This window comes from Salmo salar, chromosome ssa16, assembly GCF_905237065.1.
Source record: "Salmo salar chromosome ssa16, Ssal_v3.1, whole genome shotgun sequence".
In the NCBI taxonomy this organism is placed as follows: Eukaryota; Metazoa; Chordata; class Actinopteri; order Salmoniformes; family Salmonidae; genus Salmo; species Salmo salar.
In genome coordinates, this window is record NC_059457.1 from 70985847 (window position 1) to 71007926 (window position 22080).

The 22080-nt window shown below is 40.5% G+C and overlaps 1 protein-coding gene across 2 annotated transcripts in view; it reads left to right on the forward strand.

Annotated features, from left to right (window-relative positions):
• Positions 1-2621: 2621 nt before the first annotated feature.
• The window catches only part of LOC106574555 (beta-1,3-galactosyltransferase 1), a 120322-nt gene continuing 100863 nt past the window's right edge, over positions 2622-22080 (forward strand). Inside the window, exon 1 of one of the 2 annotated variants that reach the window (XM_014150525.2) lies at positions 2622-2714. The gene's annotated coding sequence lies outside the window, so the exon portion shown is untranslated. The remainder of the gene's footprint in view (positions 2715-22080) is intronic. The other variant, XM_014150526.2, reaches the window with a different exon arrangement.

The window sequence follows — 22080 nt, forward strand, 5'->3', positions numbered from 1 at the left end:
AGGGTTTAATGGCACAGGCAGGGAGCCCCGCCAGCAGCGAGTTGCAGTAATCCAGACGGGAGATGACAAGTGCCTGGATTAGGACCTGCACCGCTTCCTGTGTAAGGTAGGTTCATACTCTGCGAATGTTGTAGAGCATGAACCTACAGGATCGGGTCACCGCCTTGATGTTAGCTGAGAACGACAGGGTGTTGTCCAGGGTCACGCCAAGGCTCTTAGCACTCTGGGAGGAGGACACAATGGAGTTGTCAACCGTGATGGCGAGATCATGGAACGGGCAGTCCTTCCCCGGGAGGAAGAGCAGCTCTGTCTTGCCGAGGTTCAGCTTGAGGTGGTGATCCGTCGTCCACACTGATATGTCTGCCAGACATGCAGAGATGCGATTCACCACCTGGTTATCAGAAGGGGGAAAGGAGAAGATGAATTGTGTGTCGTCTGCGTAGCAATGATAGGAGAGACCATGTGAGGATATGACAGAGCCAAGTGACTTGGTGTATAGCGAGAATAGGAGAGGGCCTAGAACTGAGCCCTGGGGGACACCAGTGGTGAGAGCACGTGGTGCGGAGACGGATACTCGCCACGCCACCTGGTAGGAGCGACCTGTCAGGTAGGACGCAATCCAAGCGTGAGCCGCGCCGGAGATGCCCAACTCGGAGAGGGTGGAGAGGAGGATCTGATGGTTCACAGTATCAAAGGCAGCAGATAGGTCTAGAAGGATGAGAGCAGAGGAGAGAGAGTTAGCTTTAGCAGTGCGGAGAGCCTCCGTTACACAGAGAAGAGCGGTCTCAGTTGAATGGCCAGTCTTGAAACCTGACTGATTTGGATCAAGAAGGTAATTCTGAGAGAGATAGCAAGAGAGCTGGCCAAGGACGGCACGCACAAGAGTTGAAGGTTGTGCAATGTAACAGCAATATTTAGACTTAGGGATGCCACCAGTTTGATAAAATATGGAACAGTTCCATATTTCACTGAAAGAATAAACGTTTTATTTTCGAAATTATAGTTTCCGGATTTTACCATATTAATGACCTAAGGCTCGAAATTCTGTGTGTTTATTATATTATAATTAAGTCTATGATTTGATATTTGATAGAGCAGTCTGACTGAGCGGTGGTAGGCAGCAGCAGGCTTGTAAGCATTCATTCAAACTGCACTTTCCTGCGTTTGCCAGCAGCTCTTCGCAATGCTTGAAGCACAGCGCTGTTTATGACTTCAACCCTATCAGCTCCCGAGATTAGGCTGGCAATATTATAGTGCCTATTAGAACATCCAATAGTCAAAGGTCTATGAAATACAAATGGTATAGAGAGAAATAGTCCTATAATTCCTATAATAACTACAACCTAAATCTTATTAACTGGGAATATTGAAGACTCATGTTAAGAGGAACCACCAGCTTTCATATGTTCTCATGTTCTGAGCAAGGAACTTAAACGTTAGCTTTCTTACATGGCACATATTGCACTTTTACTTTCTTCTCCAACACTTTGTTTTTGCATTATTTAAACCAAATTGAACATGTTTTATTATTTATTTGAGGCTAAATTGATTTAATTTCTGTATTATATTAAGTTCAAATAAAAGTGTTAATTCAGTATTGTTGTAATTGTCATTATTACAAATATATATAAAAATCATCTGATTAATCGGTATCGGCGGTTTTTAGTCCTCCAATAATCGGTATCGGTGTTGAAAAATCATAATCGGCCGACCTCTACTTGATACACCACCCAAAGCCTGATTAATAACTTCACCATACAGAAAGGGATATTCAGCATCTGTTTACACATCTACCAAATCTGTGCCCTTTTTTGCAAAGCATTTAAAAACCTCCCTGCTCTTTGTGGTTGAATCTGTGCTTGAAATTCACTACTCAATTGAGGGATCTTCAATATAATTGTATGTGTGGGGGTACAGACATGAGTTAGTCATTCAAAAATCATGTTACCCACTATTATTGAACACGGAATGAGTCCATCCAACGTATTATGCAATTTGTTAAGCACATTTGAACTTTTGAAAGGCTTTTCATAACAAAGCGGTTGAATACTTGACCAACATTTCAGCTTTACATTTTGTATTAATTTCAAAACATTTCTACAAACAAAATTCCACTTTGACATTATGGGGTATCAATTTTAAATTCAGGCTGTAACAAAACAAAATGTGGAAAAAGTTAAGGGGTGTGAATACTTTTCAGAGGGCACTGCAGGGCTCTGTCATCCTTACTAGCAGTTTTTTGTCTATCCCAATTTAGTAAGACTTTTATAATTAGCAAAGCAAAATGGTCACACTGTGAGGTCGAGTCATTAGTTAATTTAGCCTAAAACTGTCTAATTCCAATTGTCTGTTATGAGGAGCATCATATTCATGCAAACTCTACAAAAATATACATTAGCCTACATCAAACTTCTCAGCTTTTGCAGTGCAATTCCTTGAAGCCATCGGTCATGCATTGCAAATGTATTTAGCAGCCATGTCAGTCAACCTTGCTAAAGAAAGTGGAATCCTCACTTCCAGGCGGATTGATTGGCTACTATTCATTTCGCAAATGATCCTGATTGGACAGCTCTCTTGTCAGCTGCAGTACCGCATACAGTCACTATCATGTCTCCCCCACTGCTTTCTCGCGGTGAGATCAGATGCGGAGCCCAGCGCAGGACTGACACAGTTTCAGCACCACTTGTCTTGGTGGGATGTAGACAACGAGACTGGTAGGTACCAATGTTTTGTTAACTGAATCCTATTGCTTCTATTTGTGTTTGTCCAGTGGCGAAAGACCGCAACAGCTTACTGAACACTTGGTACAAGCTTTCATCGTCATTCAGCCTTTTTATTTCGTGCATGCGATTACTTTGTGGTTACATTATAATCGTTTTATAGTGACAGTGCAAACCATTCGGTCGCTGCTTCTTTGTGTTTAGAAATGCATCGTCTGTTGTTTGCTTTTGTCCTATTGGCTTTGCCGTCTGATGGACCGTCCGGGACTCCAAAGGAATGTTCTGTATTGAAGAGTGCGTCTCACATTAGCAGTGATGCTCGGATGTTTTGTGGTCCAGGATTGTCTGTTGATTTGATGTAGCCTACGGCTTTGATGCAAATCGAACCAAATAGCTATGCGTTGAAACCCTTTTATTGCTCTGCTTGAAGTGAATTGCGCAAGGCTAGCTTACATGTTTATCTCATTTTGAACTTCATGTCATATTGTTGTTTGTTGATAGCGGCTATCATACTGAGCACATGCCTCAAGGACAGGTCCCCTAGCACTTACTGTATGTCATCCACATACTACAGGGCGTTCAGCATAGGGACATACATTACAATACAACTACTGATTTAAATACCACACATAGGCTACGCTAACAGTCTATTTTACTCAGATTCTCCCTCATCAAGTGAGAACCTATAAGCCCTGGGAGGCAAGGATTCATCATATCCAAAGCATAAACACATGAATTAGGAATGTTTTCTTAATATCAACTTTGCATAGGCTACAGTATATTCACTTTTTACTTATTGAATTTCATTTTACGTTTTGGTGATAGCATCTATGTTCTGACAAAGAGGCATCTGTTTGCAGTAGCTAGGTTCAACACACTTGTTCTACTACAATGACCTTGCACATACAAAGCCAATAACTGCATGTGAACAACAAATGTTACATAGCCAAAAGTAGGTCGTTGATCTGTTTACTGTGCAGGACTAGAGTATCACCACTGTTTACCATTTAGGTGTGGTATACACAAGCATGACAAAGTAAATCAAAGCAAGACTGAACCTCCTCCGTTTTTAGAACTGTTGATTGTGCATAGTGGGGCATAGTGACCATTTAAGCTGCAGCGTCTTGTCATTCTGTGAACAGTGTGTCTAAACCTCGGGAAATCTATTGACAGAGACTTATTCTGACAGAGCCTTTGTGGGGCGAAACGCCATAGATCTCAAAGGCTTTTTCACTGTGCGACTGATCCTCTTTTGGAATTACGCTGCTGTTTGAAGTTGCTACATCAGTACTTTTCACACTTGCTTGTCAGAGAGTAATGCTGTAGCAAGAAGCATAGTCCATCTTGTGTAAGCGCAGCCTCTCTCTGTCTCTCGACCTTACAGTGCCTGGTCGTTAATTCCCCCGGTCCTGCCAAAATTCCCTCATTTAAGCCTGCGTTTTGGCATCCTACCAGTAACTGATATTTTACGGATGAAAAAAAAATGTCCCATTTAATTTCAAACATCCTCAGTGCCCCATTTATCTCATTTGACCAGAAAGGCAGCAGTTGAATCTCAATTAAACAATGGCATATCAAAATAGGTATCTTAGACAGATGGAAGCTTTAAATGAGGAGAACAATGAAGGTTGTGGAAGAGAAGAGAGAGGAGGGGTCTTTATATGTACAAGGGATTGAGATGCTGAATTGGTTTGATCCATCTAAACACTGTCATATTGACTGATCTCAATAATATCATACTTATCACAATTGCCTATTATTCTCTACTGCATTGAAAGATTACGGTTCCTTCAATAGCAATCATGGGCTATAATCAAAGCGAAAGCGCCATATTTCACCTGGCTGTACCCTACAGTGTCTATGTTCACCTTTGCATTACATTAGCTATAGATCAATAGTAAGTCAATACAGTAAGTAGCCGTGTGCTGTCAGCAGGCCGTGCATCGGTCAAGTGTAATAGTAACCCCGTAATAGCCTTGGATTCAGATTCCCTTACGTTAACAGCGGTGGTCGACGGGAAGCAACGTTTTGCCTTAGGAAACATCCTGTGCATTTTTTAGAAGCACTGACTCCCGTCAAATGTATTGCAATATTGAACGTGTAACGATCCAGGTCATATCACAAACCCTCTTATCTTTAAATAGCTACTTATCTTTTACCGTAAGCCATGTCCCATTGACACTAGTGAGGAGAAGCACCAGTGTGCCCTATGTATTAACTCTCTGAGGGGCATTTGATTGCGTGTTTATGGCCCTTCTCTCCACTTGCTACTTGCTTAAGATTCATTTTATGCATTGTTCCATTCGTGTAGGGAACATGTAGGTCTAGATCTAGGATGTATTTGACTTGAGAAATTGATCCTTTGAAATATACACTTCAAAACAATACAACAGTGTACTGCCACAGTTCTAATGGAATGGAATATTGAATGCTCTTTTACCCACAGGGATAATATAATAGCCAAGAGCTACATATTCTTAATTACATGTGTGTGCTGTGGTGGAATGTTATTTATAAGAATCTACAATGTTAATAGTTCATTCAGGAGATAAACACTATGTGACAGTGGTGGATGGCATCGATAAGAGAGCGATAGAAATGTGGATCGCAAAATCTCATATTACGCTGTTTCCAGGTCATGTGCACTTCAGCGTTTGTTGTTTTTCTTATCAAAGCATTTTAAAAGGAAAATCTGTGTTGTTGCATGTGATTACGGTCAACTTTTTCTTTTTTTTATTCTCAGGGGAATATTTATCTCTTTCAAGTCTAGCCGGCCTGAACTTGTCAAATGCCAATGTTGTTTTGCCCAAACAGAATCAGCTTTAAACAGTTGCCATTTTATTAACACCTTGTGGATGTGTGCATACTGGGTCAGTATTTGGGGTTGTTTTAGTTGAAGGCCTTTTAAAAGCCTGTTATATGGCAGGTTGGTGTAGTAAGGGGTCTAGCAGGAGCATAAACTCTCCCTGTAAAGTGTCCTCGGCTGTTTACAATAAATACAGTTTACCCCTTACATTTTAATTAATATGACTTAGAGTGTCATTTATTTTACTATTCTTAGAAAAAAGGGCTCCACAAGGGTTCTTCGGCTGTCCCCATAGGAGAACCCTTTTTTGGTTCCAAGTAGAACCCTTTTTGGTTGCAGGTTGAACCCTATTGGGTTCCATGTAGAACCCTTTCCCAATAGGGTTCTACATGGAACACAAAAGAGTTCTACCTGGAACCAAAAAGGGTGGTGGATGGCATCAATAAGAGAGCAATAGAAATGTGGATCGCAAAATCTCATATTACGCTGTTTCCCAGGTCATGTGCACTTCAGCGTTTGTTGTTTTTCTTATCAAAGCATTTTAAAAGGAAAATCTGTGTTGTTGCATGTGATTACGGTCAACTTTTTCTTTTTTTTATTCTCAGGGGAATATTTATCTCTTTCAAGTCTAGCCGGCCTGAACTTGTCAAATGCCAATGTTGTTTTGCCCAAACAGAATCAGCTTTAAACAGTTGCCATTTTATTAACACCTTGTGGATGTGTGCATACTGGGTCAGTATTTGGGGTTGTTTTAGTTGAAGGCCTTTTAAAAGCCTGTTATATGGCAGGTTGGTGTAGTAAGGGGTCTAGCAGGAGCATAAACTCTCCCTGTAAAGTGTCCTCGGCTGTTTACAATAAATACAGTTTACCCCTTACATTTTAATTAATATGACTTAGAGTGTCATTTATTTTACTATTCTTAGAAAAAAGGGCTCCACAAGGGTTCTTCGGCTGTCCCCATAGGAGAACCCTTTTTTGGTTCCAAGTAGAACCCTTTTTGGTTGCAGGTTGAACCCTATTGGGTTCCATGTAGAACCCTTTCCCAATAGGGTTCTACATGGAACACAAAAGAGTTCTACCTGGAACCAAAAAGGGTGGTGGATGGCATCAATAAGAGAGCAATAGAAATGTGGATCGCAAAATCTCATATTACGCTGTTTCCCAGGTCATGTGCACTTCAGCGTTTGTTGTTTTTCTTATCAAAGCAATTAAGGAAAATCTGTGTCGCTGCATGTTATCAAGGTAACCAAAGGGTTCTTCAAAGTGTTCTCCTATGAGTACAGCTGGAAAGCCCTTTTAGGTTCTAGATAACACCTTTTTTTCTAAGACTCTACCTGTAGTCTGTTGGCTATATATTATTTTTGTGATCACATTTATGTGGGACTATATTCTGCCTAAAGCAATGGTTCACTTGTTTTACCAAGGGACTCTATGTGTTGCTGCTGGTAATGTCAATTGTGTTTGTTATACCATGCATAAAAGGCACTAGTCTTGTGTAGTGTAGTCTTGATATGAAGCACAGTACAGCTATAATACAATTCCTCACATTTCCGTTAGTGATTTTCATTCTCCAAGCGTCTCCGATGTTTTCATGCTGATGTGATTTGACCTGTGCTGTCCTCTATACAGAGTCACTAACAAATGCAACTGTACATTTCATCTGTCTCACTCAATGCTCGGCCGTGATCATCTTTGTCATTGCCGTCCAGAGTTTATTGGATCACTAGATAATCCCTTTAGCTATGACAGTCACACATGGCTCCCGTCCTGCTTGTGCTTTCCAAGGCCCAAATGTGACAGCAGCACACAGTCAGTCAACCACAGTGACAGTGTTACCATTTTTGTGTTTTATTTGATTTGACACTTTCATAAAATAGGCTGGCTAGACACATTTTACATTTAGCAGACGCTTTTATCCAGAGCGACTTACAGTAGTGAGGGCATACATTTTCGTACTGGTCCCCCGTGGGAATCAAACCCACAACTCTGGCGTTGCAAGCGCCATGCTCTACCAACTGAGCCACACGGGACCGCAAAGCCATGTTGTATACCAGAGTGCATTCAATGCCAGTGATTAGGAAGGTACAGAGTCAAATTGATTGTGTTGTACTGTATGTGAATGGTCGTTGAATCAGTGATTAAGCTAAGCCAAGCTATAGACACAAGCATTGTTTACCATATTTGTTTACAAGAATGGCAAATGGCCCTGAATGGCAAACACAGCGTTGTTATCCTCCGTAAGCATTGTAATGGCAGATGTCCACATTCATTTTCTGTGAAACAATTGAATAGCGTGTGATGTGATGTGAACGTGTCGGAGCGGAGCCAGGCGGCTGTCACGCCAAAACCACAAACACATCCGAGGTTGATGAGGTGAGCTACCGCCATCTGAAGAATTGGTAGCGATGCGATGTCTAATGAACGCATCTACATAAACTCAGTCCATTAGCTTTCCCAGTATAATCCAACGGCTGATTATGTGGGGATCTAAACTGTAAAATTGCAGTTGCAGTCTTCCTTTAAGCGCTTTAGACAGTATGCGAGGACCTTTAGGACAAAGGTTCCCCTTTAACACGTCCTTGGAGCTCGTAGAGCTGGTATCACGGTGTTCGGCAGCCAATCTAGGACAAGAGATAAAGAGACGGCAAGCGCGCCACGATTCCACCACATCAGCAGCATCAACAGCTGTAGCCCACTTTGTTTTCTGCAGCCCTGCCTCCACCTAGCTGGGACTGAACGCCAACTCTGGTCCGTGTGGTGCGGTGCGGTGTTGGTGTGTGGATCTACAGTACATGAGCAGCCTACTGAGCATAGGCCACCGCACCATTGTTAGCTGTGGGAAGGGAAGAGCTCCAAGCTCTGAGAGTGTCTCATGGGTCTCGGGTATAATTGGGTTCTGCTGAAGGGCCTTTGCTGGTTTGCCAACTTGGCCACTGGAGACGGACGGCTCCAAGCTCCCCTGGTCAAGTGGATGATTGGATTTGCGCTGCAGTAGTCATACAAGAGAGGGGCTTCAGGGGAACGAGCGGTCCCCTCGCTGCCTCCTTGTGTTAAACTTTGGCAAGTTCCCTTTTTCCAACAATAGTAGCTGTTGAATCTGCTCCTATATTTCCATTATGTGGAAGCTGATATGTCCCACCCACACCACATACATTATCTCTCTGGTCCTGTGCCATTTAGAAGGGGGGGTCACGCTCAGCGCACCATTAGAACCATTTAAGCTCTTAATAGTTTTTTTTAATCCTCCTAGAGCACAGCACGGCTCCAAACTCATGATGGGCCTGGGTTAGAGGTCGAGAGACTGAAAGGGAGGATGAGGAAGAGGAGGCGTGGTCCACACATGTTACTTTACGTATCTGAAGCCATGTACAGACCGCTATAGCCCCCAGATGCCACATTGAAGGATTATGGCTTGTTGGAAGGACGTGCTACATTTAGATGTGATCGGGTAGCCTTGTTCACGTTGTCAATTCTAGTCTGTTGCCTCGCTGTGAGTCTGTGAACAAAACAATATTACAGCTCAGTGGACTACAATGTTCCATTTGAATACTCATTTGTTCACTCTAATAGGCTATGTACTACACAGGAGGTTGGTGGCACCTTAATTGGGGAGGATGGGCAAGTGCTAATGTCTGGAGCGGAATAGGTGGAACGGTATCAACAAAATCAAACAGATGGTTTCTATGTGTTTGATGCCATTCCATTCGCGCCGTTCCAGCCATTATTGTGAGCCGTCCTCCCCTCAGCCGCCTCCACTGATGCACTATTCTGATTGTTTATACAGTATATAGGATGGAGTAGACCTAACAGTATTTTTTATTTCAAACAGTAGTTAGATACAGACCACGCATGTTTCAGTTTCCGTTATCCTCTGAGATCTGTATGTCGATTTGACATTTGCCTTCCGCTCAGAATTATGCCTCTCAAATTGATTTTGAAGGGAGGCAGGTTTAATATGGAACTGTCTGATCCCTGTCTTATCCTCCATGGTCACATGACCTACTAGTACTAGGGAATTTAAACACTCTATGAATCAGGTGCTCTTTAAAGGCTTTGACTGACTTTGAAATGAACCAAACAATTGAAGATCACTTTTGAAAAAACACACATTGAACACACATCGCTCCACTAGACAGGTGTTTTCTATGAAAAAGAAAATGAGAGGTATTTGTATTTATTAGGGATCCCCATTAGTTCCTGCCAAGGCAGCAGCTACTCTTCCTGGAGTTTATTATGGATCCTCATTAGTTCCTGCAGCTACACTTCCTGGGGTCCAAACACATTAAGGCAGTTACATCGCACATAAAACAAAATATAAAACAGTACATCATATCTACAAAATGTATAATACCACCATACAACGTTATTTCAAAGTACGTGCGTGTAGAGTGCTAGCGTTTGTGTGTGTATGCATGTGTCTGTACCTGTGTGTGTGTGTCTCTTCACAGTCCCGCTGTTCCATAACGTGTGTTTTTAAAATCTGATTCTACTGCTTGCATCAGTTACCTGATGTGGAATAGAGTTCCATGTAGTCTGTTCTGGACTTGGGGATTGTGAAGAGTCCTCTGGTGGCATGTCTTGTGGAGTGCGCATGGATGTCCGAACTGTGTACTAGTAGTTTAAACAGCTTCAGCTTGTGAACACTTCTTACAAAACAAGTAGTGATGAAGTCAATCTCTCCTCCACTTTGAGCAATGAGAGATTGACATGCATATCATTAATGTTAGCTCCCTGTGTACATTTAAGGGCCAGCCGTGCTGCCCTGTTCTGAGACAATTGTCATTTTCTGTCTTTGTGGCACCTGACCACACGACTGAACAGAAGTTCAGGTGAGACAAAACTAGGACCTGTAGGACCTGCCTTGTTGATAGTGTTGTTAAGAAGGCAGAGAAGCACTTTATTATGGACAGACTTCTCCCCATCTTAGCTACTGTTGTGTAATGGGTAATAGGAAGGGGTATCACCCCCCCCCCCCCCCTTTTTTTTCTCCTCTGTTTACCGTAGTTAGCTAGGTGAGATGAAATGACTGGAAGAAAGTTAATGAGCAAAGTAATGCACTGCTTTTCCCAGAGCATATTAAGGGAGGGAGTCAGACTCCCCAGCTACAATTTTGACCCAAAAATGTCTTATTTTGGTACCACTCTGTCCTGTAGATATAATTACAGCATGGTACTGGCTTGCCTCATTTTGCCTGTTTTCCAAGTAGTTCATTTTACCAAGGATATAAATTCCCCAACGTATTTTTTTTGGACAGTGAAACTAAAATGTGTACAGTGGTTCCTCCTTTAAACGTTTTGTCATAGTGCGGCACACCTTGTGGGCTGCTGCAGCATTCTGTGGCTCGTTATTTGTTTGTCAGCCATTTTTTCTGTTAATGCGAGTTAGTGCTAGTTTGACCACAAGAGGGAATCTTTGAGAAGCATTTGAAAGTCTTCCATATTGGCATTACCAGAGAATTTAAAACCTTTTTTGTAATAACATAGTATATGGGATTGATTTTAAGAAATTTGCCTTAATTAATTTGATTCATATTATGGTGTTTCTATTCCAAGAAAAACGAAAAATGAAACCTTCAGGGTTTCCGTTAGGATGGAATGGACAATATGGTGCTGTACAACGTGACGGTCGGGAGTAGGCTACACCATAAAAGGATTGGAGGATTCTAAATTAATATCTAAGGGGCATAACATTTCCACACCCTAATTGTAGTGTAACCAAACTTTCAGTTGAGCGTACTTGCTCTTTGCCTTCTCTACTTCTCTACCGGAAGTTGATGCTGTTGCTTTGCAACCTCTTGCTAGCTAGTCAGCATAACAAATTACTAGTTAGAAATTTTTTGACTTTGGGTGTGTTCTTAAATTCAATCTGGAGTGCCTGCGCTCATAAAGTCAGAGCATTGTCAGTTTGTAAATTCGGACCGTTTCACTCTCGGAGTGCACACTGGACATTCGGGCCGGGGAGTAGAGTTGATTTGAGCGTTCTAGCCTTACAACGGCAGTCAAGAACACAAGCTAACGTTGGCTAGCTTGCTAGCTACTTCCAGACTCTGACCATTTTACTCACCCTAGCAGAGCTGGTTAGGCAGTTTTTGTGTTAACCAGAGCGTTGGTGACTGTAAATGTGCTGCTGGAAACAATTTAAATATGCTTTTTTGCCGACGTTTACTGACACCGGCCATATTCAACGGCTGTTGAGCGCTCATAAATTCATTATTCTGCGCTCTGGTACACTCAGACGAGAGTGTTCTGAAATTGGAGTAGATAGCCCAGAATGAATTTACGAAAGCAGCCGAATGTCCATTGAGAACGCACAACGACTATACCATTTAGCTAAGTTAAGAATGACAGGAATAATCAAGTCAATAAACGTTGGGTAGTTAGATAGCCTACAGTTCATATACTGGCAGGTTTGACGTTAGGTAGATAGCTGACATACCAGTATATACTGCTGTAATGATATGCTATGTGGTTTGTAAGGACAGCGTAGCTAACAAATTGTCAGCCAACATAACGTGTAAGGTAACTTATTTGAAAAGTCATTACTTTATTACATTGAGTAGCAAGCTACCGCAAGGATGCGCTCTATCGACTCAGCGGCTTGAGCATGCTTTTGGTGCACAGTCGATAGCGCGCTGGACTTCGGGCAAGAAAGTTGAGGGTTCGAAACCTACTTCGTGCTTGTTTCATTTGAAGTCGTGCACAATTATCAGTTTATTATTTGGTTTATATTGCCCATTCATTGTCAGAGACACAGTAGTGCATTGGGACCCAAAAGCATAATCAGTGCTCTAACTCCCCCTTGGTCGTTAGGGCAAATCTGGTCTGTGATAGGAGGGGGGTTTTTCACACCTAGCTCGGCTATTAGACTATTCTTTAGTAAAGGTTGAATAGTCTATTGTTCCGCTATTAGCCCCCCCCCCCCCCCTCCCCAACTTGCAACAAATTGTTGTTACTCCCATCTCGTTCCTCGCCCTCTTCCACGCGTCATTCTCCACCTGAGTGGCTCGCTTGTGGGCGTGCTGGCAGGATATGGCAGCACCTTCGGTTGTGCATCAAGAATTCTGCATAGCAAGTTTGTATGAAGGCCTGGTTATTCACAGGCAAATTGTTGTATGCTATGGAGGTACATTTGTGTCTTTTTTGTCGAGAGCAAAACTTTTTTATTTTCAAGCAAAAATAATTGTTCTGAAAGCAACTGTTTTATTTTCCAGCAAAAACAATTGTTCTGAAAGCAAAAACGAGGCTTCAAAGTAAAAAAAATTTTTGCAATCAAATATTTTGTAATAGAACGCAAAACTTTATGCATTTTATTCACATAAAATATTTTGAGAAAAAAATGTATTTGAATTTCGCTATCAACCACCCTCCATTTTGGCCATTTTTTTATGTCAGTTTGGCTACAACCAATACTGTTCAGCCTTTCTTTCCGACACAAAGGAAGTCATAGCGGACACCTACGAAGGACTGTGTGATGATGGCATCTCAGGTAAGCAGCACTGGGCGTTCTTCCATCCAACTTCTACATAGCTAGTAGTTAGCTCCTACGATTCAGTGTCGGTTCATAACATTCTACTATATTACATAGATACATACATACCGTAGAATGATAAATCATGCAATTATTATTTTTAAGCTAACCAAAACATTTAGCTACGAATGCCTGTTCTCGCCATTTTCAGTTGAATTCATCGAACTTTCTTTCATGGCAACTCATAAGCAGGCCATGTCTTATTTGTTTCATAGTCGATAAATATTCATATTTCATGACAGTGTAACGTTTAGCTTTTTTTTACAGAAGGATGAAAGAACACAATATGTCTGTCAAGGAATGCTATTCTGATATGCCAGATGAAGAGTTAGACCAGAAAGTCAGGACCATTAGGGCAAGGATCCTCCATGCGGGCTTTAGAATGGTCAAAGGAAGTCTCCAAGCAATGGGCCATCGTGTACAATGGCAAAGAGTTAGGGAGTCTTTGCAGCGTGTAGATGGTGCAGGTATCATTGCCAGAATGATCCAGCTTTGTTGCATTGTTCGGCAAAAATACTCTGATCCTGCTCCCCTGTCTCTCGCCCACATTGATACAAATCATAAATTGATATGGTACTAAGATGTATAATGTCTCCATCAAATCTAATAAGTTATTTTAACGTTTTTATTCTTACTTATTCGTAGACACATTTTCAATGATGTATGAAATTGAAGTTGTTCTTCATCAACTGGTAATACATAAATAATGAAGCAGGTTAATAGGTTAAACATTTCACTTTTAATTCCAATGCTTTTTTTCAAGGTACAACATTGTCATCTTTGGCGGCATAGATGGATTTTCAAAGAAGTTAAGTATATTATTTTGTACGCATATTGCATTTTTCCCATCACCCAATGAACAACCACAATACCAGTCTGGTGTTAAGCTTTCTGTGCTGTGTTGACGTATCCTGAAAATGACATCTGCTGCTTTAGATTGAACAGTCATATCTCAGTTATTGTTTTCATATCTACAAAAAAAATAAGCTATTTTCTTTACTTTCAAAGTGCGAGCTGATCAAGGGGTCGAAAATGTAGATATTGCCAAATGTGTGTTCACTGTCCGAGGAACAGGCCGTGGAAGCTTTATTGCTGGCAAAAGTGTCCATGACCAGAGGTAATTAAACTGTTCTGTGATCTTTTTCTCTCTTCCTCCCTGCCTGTCTTGTACATGGAACCTGTCTCACATGCTTTAATTAAAAAACCCTTAAGATGTCAGCTGCTAATTTTCAGATTTACATAAACACCCATTTTCACTGGACTATCAAGTCCCTGTTGCTGCCAAGTCATGATTTCCCTGAGGGTTAGCCTTGCAATAACCAAGTGGTGAGGCAGATAGCGCTCTATATTTTAATGTTTCAGGTACACTCAGATAGGTGTCTGCATCACATGCAGTCAGTAACCACTCACACAACTTGCATTTCTATAACCTCGGCCCCACCTCAGTGTTCACTATTCATGGAGGAAGACCACAGGACCACAGAGATTAGGTTCCTCCCCCCCACAAAACATTTTATTTTTCTCTGTTAGAGTGGATTGCTTATGGAGAGATGTTTGGAGTGCTGTGACATGTCAGTACTACAACTTGCTGCACAGTTTAGAGGAAGAAGGATACCTTGACCTGTCAATTTCTATCCACCTCTTCTGTGTGGGATATGTGTTCCTATCTTGTCTGCGGGCAGATCTGCAGCATTTCACAGAGAGTTGGAATAATCACCCTTTAAGTACAGAGGTGAACCTGACACCTCACCAGCTGTTGCCTTATCACTACAGAACTGATTCAAATGATCAAGTCATCATCAAGCTTCAAGTGGTATTTATGTATTCATTTGTGATCTGGTAATGTAAAAGTCTAATGATGACATTATCTTCTATTGTTTGTACTCATGTGTCTGTTTTTCAGCATAAAGTACTCTGTAGCCACTTAGTGTGGACACTAAGTGAGACTACACACACACACAGATTCCTGTTGAACACAGTCTCTTTAACTACCTTATTTTCTCAATAAAAGTCTCTCTCCTTCACTTCATCCTTCTCCCTAAATCCTCTAGGTTATATCAGCTGTGTTGGTGAACCCCTCCCGCATCTGAACTGGCTGACACAGAGGGCACAGCATGATCATAGGTGAGAGGTCACTTGGTCGGGTCAACAGGAAGTATTATTAAAGAGATGCTTTACATTGAAATTCAGATAGAGATGTAGTAGTCCCAGAGTTAATGATCCAAGGTCAGATTTGCAGTTCACCTCCTGATGATTATAATGACTGACCGTGTTAGAATAAAAAAAACAAAGCCTAACTTCTTTGGGATAGGGGGCGGTATTTTGACGTCCGGATGAAAAGCGTGCCCAAAGTAAACTGCCTTCTTCTCAGGCCCAGAAGCAATGATATGCATATAATTGGTAGATTTGGATAGAAAACGCTCTAAAGTTTCTAAAACTGTTAAGATAATGTCTTTGAGTATAACAGAACTGAAATGGCAGCGAAACCCCGAGGACAAACCATTAAAAAAAAAGAAAATTCAGCATACCACTGATTTCAATGCCTGGCACTTTTATAATAGGGTGAAATCGTCCCCGATTGCAGTTCCTAGGGCTTCCACTAGATGTCAACAGTCTTTAGAAAGTTTCAGGCTGGTTTTTGGAAAAATTAGGGAGAAGAGGTAGTTTTTCTAAGGGCTCCCATTTTGGCTGTAGTGTTTCCATGCGCATGGCCAAGATAGCGCGTTCTTTTTGTTTATCTCCGGTAAAGACAATAACGATTCTCCGTCTTAAATTTTATTGTTTATTTGCATATTAGGGTACCTAAGGATTGATTATAACGTTGATTGACTTGTTTGGATAAGTTTATTGGTAACGTTTGGGATTCATTTTGTATGCATTTTGACCGATGGAAACCGAGTGGATTATTGACTGAAGCGCGCCAGCTAAACTGAGTTTTTATGGATATAAAGAAGAAATTAATCAAACAAAAGGACCATTTGTAATGTAACTGAGACCTTTTGGAGTGCCAACAGAAGAAGATCTTCAAAGGTAAGGCATATATTATATCGCTATTTCTGACTTTCGTGTCGCAACTCCCTGGTTGTAAATGATTTGTTATGCATTTGTGTGCTGGACGCTGTCCTCAGATAATTGCATGGTTTGCTTTCGCCGTAAAGCGTTTTTGAAATCTGACACCTTGGCTGGATTAACAACAAGTTAAGCTGTATTTTGATGTATTGCACTTGTGATTTCATGAAAGTTTCATATTTATAGTAATTTGATTTTGGCACTCTGCCATTTCACCGGATGTTGGCCAGGTGGGACGCTACCGTCCCACCTATCCCAAAGAAGTAAATCATGCTCTCTCTCTATCCATCTGTCTCTCGTCTGCAGGTATGTTTTGATGTGAGAGAGGAAGCCAGTCCCGTCATCGCCACCTCTCCCGCTCTTAAGGTAACCTTCAGCCCGACTGGGAGCCAAAGGCTGGTTAGGAGACACCGCTAGAGACACTATGTAATTGTGATGAACTAAGAGAATATCAGGGTAGCACTGTAAATCATTAATCATATTCTGTCTTCCCTGCTCCTCTGTTTTACCTTTCCTTTTCTGTCTTCTACTCCTCTCTCCCCACATCCTCTTTCTTCTTCTTTTTTTATAATGTATTGCATATGCATTAAATAACAGATTGAACTTGTATTTATAATATAATATTACAATTATAATATTTATAATGCATGTATTATGTATTCATAACACCTGGATAATGAACTTTCAATAAAGCGTTTCACATTCTCCGCTGGTTGAAATTAAGTATCCCATTGAAATACTACACCTATCCTGTGTCTTCAGATTAATGCAAATGAAGGGACTTAGATATGCATAGGAGGTGTAGTGTACTGTTTTTTTATATATTTATGAATTACAAATCAGCCTTTACTTAAATCATGTTTCTAGTCTATTGCATAGTTACATTGTGTAATCATTGATGTCCCAGGAGCAGGAGTGGTAAACACTGTTGAAGTGTATAATTGTAATACATACATGCAGACACAGCATCATTCAAAGAATGGAGTTTGATACACCTGGTATTGGATATGACTGAAAAAGAATGTCTCACAGAGATTCATACCTGAACCGCACCTTTATTTGCCATGGAAGAGTACATTATCAGTGAATATATTCAATGTACAGGCTACAATGTGGGGATCTCATGTGTGGTAATAACTACAGTACATGTATATAGGACTTGCATCCTTGGCACAATACAGTTATTATATTCTACTCTATCCATAGGCTTCATTAATGCCATTCAGACTTGAAGTCGATACAACAACTATGATAGCTAAGGTTCATAGGTTATGAACTAATATTCATACCATACGTTTTATGGTCCATACACAGATCGGCTACATACTGTAGCTAGCTACACATCCATAGACATACAGTTATTTTTATCCTCCACTACACAATAAGCAAATAAATAGTTAAATAGCTATTTAGCTGCATTGCATGGCAAATATAAGCAAGGCAAGCTTACACAATTGTACATTCAATTTCCAGTAAATGCTTTAGCTAGCTAGATTCTTTACATCCAGTTTCACAAGATGACAGCCTGGTTTGCTGGTTTTCTCAGGAGTCCCTAAAACATTAAACACCACGAATTACAATTTCATACTCATGTCATAACACTAGCTAGCTAGCTGGCTAATGTTAGCTAGTCAGCTAACTTGCTAAAATAGGGATTTTCATAAATTAACTTTATGACAAAAAAATATGCACAATCGTTTGTCTGTATATTAACTAACATAATCCTCTCAATTGTAATTTTTTTGCTTGACTCGTTATGACGTTATAATTAATTACATTTGCTTCCACCGTAATGTTTTGTCAGCCATCTTTGCTGAAGAAAGTCACCAGCGACGGATGGCTCGCATCAAATTCGTCATTGGAACCACTCGATATGATTGGTCATATAAAAACCTTGGGACCCAAATGCATAATGAGTGCTCTAACTCCCCCTTGCGGTGGTCTGGAGCAATGAAGCCATGACGCTGGGTACCTCTAAGTCCCGCGGTGTAAGCTCGCAACTTTTAAAGGAGGAACGACTGTACATTTAGCTCTATACCCAAGCATTTTGGATTTGAGATCATACCCAGGGCTGGATTACCAAACGGGCATGCAGGGCACGTGACCTGTGACCCCCGACCTCCAGGGGGCCCCTAACCAAGTAATGTTTTAGTTTTTTAGTTTTGGGCATTTGAGTGACCACTGGAGGTCAGATTGTATATGTTAGGAAAATGTGTAGAATTGCAGGACATTTGCTGGAGGCCGGTGCCCCGTAGCCCCAAATGCAGTAGCCCGTTCCTGATCCAACCTCCCAGGGGAAGTTAGCATTTTTTGGGGGGGTATGATCTTTGTTCTTTTGTAACTTTCTCACTCATCATTATTATCTATATTCATGGTAGCATCCACATTAATGTAGAAGTGTTCAGAAACATCTTCAATTCTTATTTACAATAAAAAATTACTTCAACATGACATTATGCACCATTCAGTTCCTAAAGCATAATCTGAAACCTCCCAAAAAAAACTGCAAATACATCCAACAAGTTTGTAGAATTACAAGCTTGATGTAGTCATTGCGTGCTAGGAATATGGGACCAAATATTAACATTTTGAATACTTGAATACACTTACATGTAAGTGAATTTGTCAATTTTTTTTCATCAAGTCAAAATACTCTTACATAAAAGGTGACATTACGTACTGTCACCTCATATGAAATATTTGATCTCAAATTCAAAATGCTGGAGTATAGAGGCAAATGTTTAAAAAAAAAATTACAAAAATTGCTTCACAGTCCAAATAAATACGGAGGGGAGTGTATTTACTCTACCCTGGGAATTGTGGGAAAGAAAAGCTATGACTTAAGGATGAAAGAATGCTCTGTCATCCCTCCTGAAGGGAATTTGAAATCAATTGTGTACACTATTTATATTATTGCCCTTTAATTTGTAGTTGTTTGTTTTTGTTTAATCATGTGGTGCTACTGTACATATAGAGGTCACAGTTTTCACAGTTTATTCTTGACAAGACCCCCAGTACTGTAGGCATTTGAACAGGGATGTTGAATGTATTGCATTTTGTAGTTTAACAAGGTTTTAAAGAACATCGTCTCTGTTGCGGTCAAAAATAGTAAATATGACCTGGCTTGTACTTCAACTGTAATCCAGATATTTGGATTTAGCCATTTCTAAGCAAAACATCTGTCTCCTTCAGTCCTTATTTTCTGTTCGCAAGCTACACAAATTGGCTTTGCTACATGATATGGGCGCTGTGATGTGTTGCACAAAATATCATCTCTCATTTGTTGCGCCCATGCTTTTTTCAAGATTTAGTTGATTACAGTTTCTGGATGATGCTCGTATTTAATAAGCACAGGGCCTTGGATGGGATGAACTCACACAAGGGAAGATACTGGATTATGTCTTGAGTATACGTATTATAAATCATGATTACCACGAGTCAGTAATGCTCCAGCTATTTTGCTCAGATGTATATCAGATGCTATCAATTACCTTACGAAAGCAGGAATTCAATTGAATCTATTCAATGCAACAAGGCTTGCTTCTGTGACACAAATATTATGCTCCCTTGGCCCCTTCCGGGCGCCGAAGACATGGATGTTGATTAAGGCAGCCCTCTCTGATTCAGAGGGGTTGGGTTAAGTGTGAAAGACACATTTCAGTTGAATGCATTCAATTGTACATCTGACTAGGTATCCCCCTTTCCCTTTCCTTTCTCACTTTGTCCTGTGCACCTTTCACCTTGCTGTCAACTGACCCAGGACCAGTTTATACATCAGCAGTGGTGTAAAGTACTTAAGTAAAAATACTTTAAAGTACTACTGAAGTAGTTTTGCTATTTATATTTTTGACAACTTTTACTTTTACTCCACAACATTCCTAAAGAAAAGAATGTATGTGTTACTCTGTGACACCCAAAAGTACTCGTTAAATTATGAACGCTTATCAGGACAGGAAATGGTCCAATTCGCACATTTATCAAGACAACATGCCTGGTCATCACTACTGGCTCTGATCTGGCAGATTCACTAAATACACTTGCTTCATTTGTAAATTGTGTTTTAGTGTGCCCTTGACTATCTGTAAATGTAAATAAAATAAAAAATTGCACCGTTTGGAATACCTAATAGAAGTAATTTGAAATTATTTATACTTTAACTTTTGATACTTAAGTATAATTTTGCAATTACATCTACTTTTACTCAAGTATGACAATTGGGTACTTTTTCCACCACTGTACATCAGTAAGTAAAGCCATTGAGTCTTTCGGAAACTGAAATATGTGATGAGCCTCCTTTTGATTAAATCTTTGATAGCAAACTCCTTTATCTTCATACAATACTGATTTAATCTCATTGTGCTAAGGAGCATCTGCCAGCGACCCAGAAAATTGGGAAGGGATGGAGTGATTATGATGAGTGATCTGATAACTCCACACGATGGACAATAAACCAAGTTAGACTTCAGATGCACATCGATCTCTTTATATTGGCTAACAGGAAAATATACTTCTGTTCACTGTGCTTAGCAAAGAATAAGTAAAAAAAAAAATCGAAATAAATTGTACCATCTGAATAATTTTTTCCTGACATATTCCCAATCATCTACTGGTGTGTGTCCAAATAATCAATCTCTTATTAATGTCGTTGATAGTTATCATCAATCAATCAATCAATTTCTTATGTCTCCTGACCCTTCTAGCTAAATTAAAATGAGCTCATGAATAGGGCTGTGACGGTCAAGAAATTTCGTCAGCCGGTAATTGTCAAGCAAATAACTGTCGGTCTCACGGTAATTGACCGTTAATTACCATAAACACATTTAGCATCTCCTGGGTTCCACACATAGCCTACAGTACAAGCCACGGATGCAGACCTTTGGAACATCTACATTTTTAGAACTCGAATAAATCCATGTAATATAGTCTACACCTTCACAATAAATCCATTATTTATTTTAGACAGGTCTAAAGAAGCATGATATGAAGAAAATGTTGTCTATTTCAGAAGAAAAGAATAGCATACTCTTAGTTGTCTTGATGTGGCTATTCCAAATGGCTGTGGGCTACGCTAATTCATTTAGCAGACATGATTTGCTTAGGATTCCGTGGCATTATTTTATATTATTTTATAGTATGAAGAATAAAATTGAACAAAGCTGAATAAAATATAAATATTTTCTCCAAACGATTTGAGTGTGGCTATTCTGTGTTGAGCGGTTAACAAAAAAATAGGTGCTCCTATACTGTATGCTTAATTTAGTGTCACGCCCTGACCTTAGAGAGCCGTGTTTCTTCTCTATTTGGTTAGGTCAGGGTGTGGGGTGGGCATTCTATGCATTCTATTTCTTTGTTTTGGCCGAGTATGGTTTCCAATCAGAGGCCGTTGTCTCTGATTGGGAATCATACTTAGGCAGCCTTTTTCCCACCTGTGTTTGTGGGTAGTTGTTTTCTGTTTTGTATAGAGTACCTGACGGAACTGTTGGCTTTTCGTTTTGTTATTTTTGTTTGAGTGTTTTGATAATAAAAATCATGAACACGTACCGCGCTGCGCTTTGGTCCCCTTCTTCCGACGACAGACCTTACATTTAGAGTTATTAAATGTAACTTTAGTTGTTCTACAAACGTTGAGCAATATGTTTTGATTTTTAATACATTGTAAGGCTGCATGATGAGACTCTAATGATGATTAAAAATATGTCGACAAGGAGGCGACAAGCTTTGGAAAACCGGTCCACAACGATGAGAACGGTGGTGTTCCCCTGGGAGGGGGGAAGGTCAGTAACGAAGTCCACCGAGAGGTGAGACCAGGGTCATTATGGAAACGGTAGGAGAAGGAGCTTTCCATAAGAGAGGTGTCTGGGTCTTTGACTGGGCACAGATGGAGCAGGAAGATACGTAAATCCGGGTGTCCCTAGCCAAGGTGGGCCACCAGTACTTCTCAGTCAGGCAGGCGATGGT